Source organism: Lycorma delicatula, chromosome 2, assembly GCF_047948215.1.
Source record: "Lycorma delicatula isolate Av1 chromosome 2, ASM4794821v1, whole genome shotgun sequence".
In the NCBI taxonomy this organism is placed as follows: domain Eukaryota; kingdom Metazoa; phylum Arthropoda; class Insecta; order Hemiptera; family Fulgoridae; genus Lycorma; species Lycorma delicatula.
Genome location: NC_134456.1, coordinates 73,991,783 through 73,997,782, shown reverse-complemented (window position 1 = coordinate 73,997,782; position 6,000 = coordinate 73,991,783).

Below are 6,000 nucleotides of genomic sequence, written 5' to 3'. Positions count from 1 at the left end.
CTCTTTAGACAACCTATTATTAACTTGAAATTACAAATTTCACAGATAGGTAAAAACTGCATCTCAACACACAGGGGCATCATTAATAACACCTAACTGATATTCTTCTAAAAAATATGTTGTTAATTAGCTCTGAAAGGTATTTAGATGAACTACTTTCATTTAATTTTAAAGTACTGTTTTTAATTTTTAGTAATTTTAAAGAATTAATATGTTTGATTAAGCTATTCAATGAACATAACATCATTCAGATTTGTTTTAATTTCCGCATTAAGATTGTGTAAAAGTACCCTAATAAGGTATTAGTCAGTTCTGCAACCATCAAAGTCATATATTTCAGCTACAAGAAGAAATTATTATTGAATAAATTCTAATAATTAAAATTCTACAAGTAATTTTTACAGTCAGAAATAATTAATTTTTTTTGAATCACCAAATCAGTAGGAGGGATTGAAAGTATTTTAGGAAATTGAATTATATGAACAAAATAAAGGAATAAAATTAACAAGAATTAACATTTTCTCAAAAAATATTTCTCATAAAAATATTTCATGAACACTAATTTATCAGGCCAAATAAATTTAAAGAAACAAAATGAAGATACTTACACCAAACAGGAAAGAGTTAAAAAAAAAAAAAATAAAGGCAGAGAGGAATCACGATCACTAACTAGGTAAATAATAAAAACCAAATTTTTTAATAATAAGTCAAAAGACTGATTTATAGGCACTAACTGACTAGTAGGGAACTATGGGAAATAAAGAAATAATATAAATCTGTTCACTATAAGTGCTTGGCAATCTAAAAAAGTAGGGCTCAAAATAGAGTTCAGAATACAAATGATCAAAAGGTGTGACAAGTTGCAGATCAATTGCCTGTTCATAGAATTCATTTGGGTACACAGATTGAATAAAGTACAATATTTAAGAAATGTGTTTTTCATAAAAGATGCATTTGAAAGCTATGAAAATAAGTTTGAACACTGATAGGTATAATTAACAATATTTAGTAGCAGTTATTTGGAAAATTTTCAGTAAAAATAAAATGAAAACTAAAAAGTAAACTCAAATCATATTATCATAAGCTTCTACTTACTATGTATTTCTGTAATCTTATGATCCTGTGGCCCATATGCAGAAATTGGTGTCCTACAACAGTCAGTCAATGGATTACGAGGAAGTTCAAAATCAGGTTTCCGCTTAGCCATTCTTTCTTCAATAGAAAATACATGAACCAGTTTTTTTGGTTTTTGATCAGCTGTAAAAAACTAAGATTATTATCACACTCTAATAAGAATTATTTTAAATATCTGATAAAATTAAAGAATCATATTTCATCAGTTGTAAAACTCAAATTTAATGTAGCTGAAATTAGGGGGCATTTTATAAATTGATAGTTATTATAAATAACTATTCCTAAGACTACATTAACCACCACCTTACAATTAAATTGATACTTGATGCATAACACATCAAGGGTCATATAACATGTGAGAAAAACTATTTTGGTAATCTGATTTGAGAAATGCTACAAATAGTATGAGTATAATAGGATGGCAGTTTGTGCTAAGGTAAAAAAGAACTCATCATATGAACTAATAAGAACTCATATGTGCTCAGTAGGAGCACATAGCCACAAAGATAAAGTACACTTTACATACATATAGGAAGAACACTTCAGTATTGTTTCAACTAAACTTTTGCGATAGGTGGGAAATACATAAAATAGACTGTTGCTATGTACAATAAAAAAGCCTTAAAAAACAATACTGATGGATTCAATCTTCTTTCATATCAGTTAATACATTCAACTTATTCCAAAGTTAACCTTCTAAGTTTCAGAAGAATTAAAAGATATGAGTCAAATATTACTACTCTGCTTCATTATTAAAATTAGCAGAAAGTATGGATGATGCTGATACGTATACAAACTGGAGGTTTAGAATTCAGTTTAATAAAATCACCTGCTTACATTTCAATTATTTTCTTCTATAATTCTTGGCAATCAATTTAGTTCAGCATTTGGCATTAAGAAACAACAAATTACCTTTTTTAGGAATTATATTTTTTTTATAAAAAATGATCAGCAAATTGAGTAACATACTGTATGTTAATGTGATGAAATCTTAAGAAGTTGTTTACTAAACAGATTTATGAGAAATCATTTCAAGCTCCAATGTTTTTGACTTGAGATTAAATTCTAAAAGGAAAACAATATGCTAAAGCTACAAGTGGTTCATAGAATTTTAAAACTTACTGTTATCTAAATGTTGCCATTGCAAAACATAATTTCTTTCAGTTTTATCTAATCCAAATTCTTTAAATGTGTCACTAGTAACCAAAAAAGGATATTTTGTATATAACTGTAAAAAAAGTATTAAAAAAATATTTAGTTACATCTTATTTACAAAATGTTATTACTTTTTTTTATTCAACTATTCCCACACCGAGTTATATGCAAGAATACAAACAAATATACTATATGTAAAATTCATTAATGGTGCATTCAAGTAGATATAAAAATTACTTAATATAAAGGTGAAACTGAGAAAACAAACAGCTAATTCATTCAATGAAAGATTACATCAACCAAGAGTAGCATGAATCTCTGCTGAAGTCATAACTATTGATGTGAGACAGTCATCATAGACAGACACAATTGAAAAATTGAATTTTCTAATACAGTACATAACATTATAAAATCAACAGGGTATTTCAGTTAATGAAAATAATTAGAGATATTCTACTTAAACATAATAATAAAGGCAATTAATAGTTACTACTATACATCTATTATACATTCTACTATAAATTTTCTGAGATACTGGGGTATCTCAGAAAGTTAAACATTAATATATGATTCCCTGAAAAAATGTAAAATTGTATTAAAGAAAATTAAATAAACTGACTTATTTCTTAAAATTAATTACAAGTTACATTTATCTTTTAAGTTAACTGGAATGTGAATTAACAATTATTTACTTTCAGTATTGCAGTAATAATAAAGTAATAAGTAGCATTAACTGTTAATAAGTACTAAATTATCATGAAATTTAATTTAGAAAGTTTGAGAATAAGTTTAAACTAGGCCAACAATTCCAAAATTTTTAACTACTTTTGATAAATAAATTGAACTGAATCCATTCTTTTTAACTTCATTCTATATCCACTAAATTATTATTTTTTCACTACAATATCTTACTAATCTTTTAATATTTTTGGAGTAATTACAAGTCACTTGGATTCATGCAACAATTTTTTTTATTATATGCAAATTAAATTTATTTCTTGACAATACATAATGCACACATAGTTTTATTACTCATTGCGTTTACATGCTCTTGATTGGTACTAAAAAAAGTAATAAAAAAAAAAAAAAAAACAGTCACTTAGCAAAATATATAAATATTTGAAATAGGCTAATGTAATGTAGACATATATATATATATCTTCGTTTCATGCACAAAAAATAATGTCAGAGCAACTTTTTCTGGAAATGGAGAAAGTTAATTATGTCTAAATTTAATGATGAGTTCCTTCAATAAGAGGTCGTGGATAGATTGGAGAATTTTTAAAAACCCTCACTAAACCAGAAAGAAGAAAAGCTCTACAGTTCCCAACTACAGTTTTGACATTGGAAAGAGTTGGTCTTTTTTTTCCCCCAAAAAAAGTCAAGCAACAAACAGGCATGATGGAAACTTGTGCAAAAGGTATTATTCCAGGTGATAATCAAAAAGAGAATCCACTATAGCTACAAGTATTCATTTAAGGCACTGGATTCTGAATAGCCCAAATCATCATGCAAGAAGGCAAAATAAGACCAAAATTCACATATTTCTTTAGAACATTAAAATTCAATTTCTTATTAAAAATATAAAAACTTAAAGAATTAAAGTCTCAGATGAAAAAAATCTAAATATCTGCATTTCAAGAAACAAGATTCACAGATGAAAACATAACACATTCAAAGAATTATGAATCTTTGAAGGGAAAACTGGAAAAATAATAATGAAAACTATGCCAAATTTGGGAACAGCCTTTTATAATCAACAAGAAAATAGTACTCAGTCAAATGTATTCACCCTCTCTGAACATTCAGCCCTTCTTACAAGTGGAAATAAAAATTACACAATAATCAAAGCCCGTGCACCAAATAATGAAAATAATAAAAGAAAACCAAACAAAGAAGAAGAATTTTATTAATTGTTATAAACAAAATCCATAAAGTATGCAAAGACTAAATCAAGGTTTTACTAGGAGATTTTAGTGGCAAAGAAAATATATAGCAGAAAACTTTAGGAAACTTTGCAGCCAATAAAAGAACAAACAAAAATGGTTTTCAGGGCAAGACTAATATAATTATATGAAGCATTCAACCTGAAATTAATGTCCACTTCATTTATAAGGCTCAGCAGAAGATTGTGATCCTCCAAACCAAATTTAGGAGAATTTCAAATTGGGCCATTTTGCCTTTTCCTTTTTAAGTCAGAAAGAAATCTGAAATATCTAATTCAAAAAGGGTGGAAACATCCAAACTGATGTTGTCTACTCCACAAAAATCAAGATGAGACTCATCCAACAAAACAAAGTTAACAAAAGGTCAACTAAAAGAGAATCATAACAGAAATTGAAAATTTTTAGAAATAACCCAACAACAAATTCCTACTTCAAATAAAAACTAACACACAATAAAGCAAAAAACTGGAAGGAACTGAAAGTTAACTAACAGAAACAGCCTAGTATACCTGCCCTCTAAATAGAATCAGAAAACACAGATGTTGGATTGACTTCTGATGAATTTTTTTTTAATCAGTTTTCAGGGCAAAAAACACTTTTATGTTATAAACACCAGGATACGTTAGATTTGTGGAAAAAAATAAATATTGAAAAATGTACAATTAAAAACTATTTAAAATTAAAAACCCAGTAATGCAAAAATACATCTTCAGAGCAAAAAGCCTGCTAAAACGCATGCTAAAAGTGAAATAAAAACACAAAGAAATATCACATTACATATCTCAATTAAAATAACAAAATTACCATCTTGCATTACAGCAAATTTCATGAGTAGTTGAAATACACTGCAGAAATTTATACATTTGATTATGAACAGACGGGCCTAAGAAATCGTAAAACAAAAGGTAACATTTCATTACACACTAGAATAGTTTGCATATTAGCCTCTAGTTTAATCTTGCGATGCAATGCCGCACAACAGGAAAAGGAACTTTCTCTTCACTACATATCTTCAAAATAGCTTTCTCTTCTTTGTAAATGGGGCATTCTTGAGATCTTGCTGAGTGTGGGCCTTTACAATTTGCACACTTTTCTATCTCAGTGAATGTGGTATCATCATGTCCAATACTGCCGCAACACACACAAACTTGTTCCTTCGTGCAGGCTCTGCGGTTAGGTATATTTGGCCGAACAGGAATACTGAAGTAACCTACTTTTATTTAACTGACTTATTGTATCTGTCGTTCAGACTTGAAAAGGTTAGAACCTGCAAGGTTGTTGGCACTTCAAAACTATTCTCCCTTTCCATAATCGTTTACATTGACGTAACTGACTGCAGTGATAACTCATGTGTTATTTCAGATGACTCAACGTAAGCCAAGTCATGGCAGAAGAAAACTCCCTTGCTGAAGTTAAGCATCTTGTGAGGCTCCACTATCACTCCACCTTTGCCTGTATTGATCCTGATTATTTAGTTTTTATGGCACTCATGAGCCATATATAGTTACAATTAATATCTTTTTTCTCTTTTCCTAAAGTAAATTCCAAACTATGAACAATAAGCAACCCCTCCACAGCCCAATGAGATTGGGATGATATGTATGACATTTAAATGAGGTGTAATCTTGTATACACTCAGGCCGACCATTTCTGAGGTGTGTGGTTAATTAACGCCAACCATCAAAATACAAATCAAAATATTCAAATCTGTATAAAAGTAACTAACTTTTAGTAGGATTTATTGGTAGTTGTATGATAATTTAAC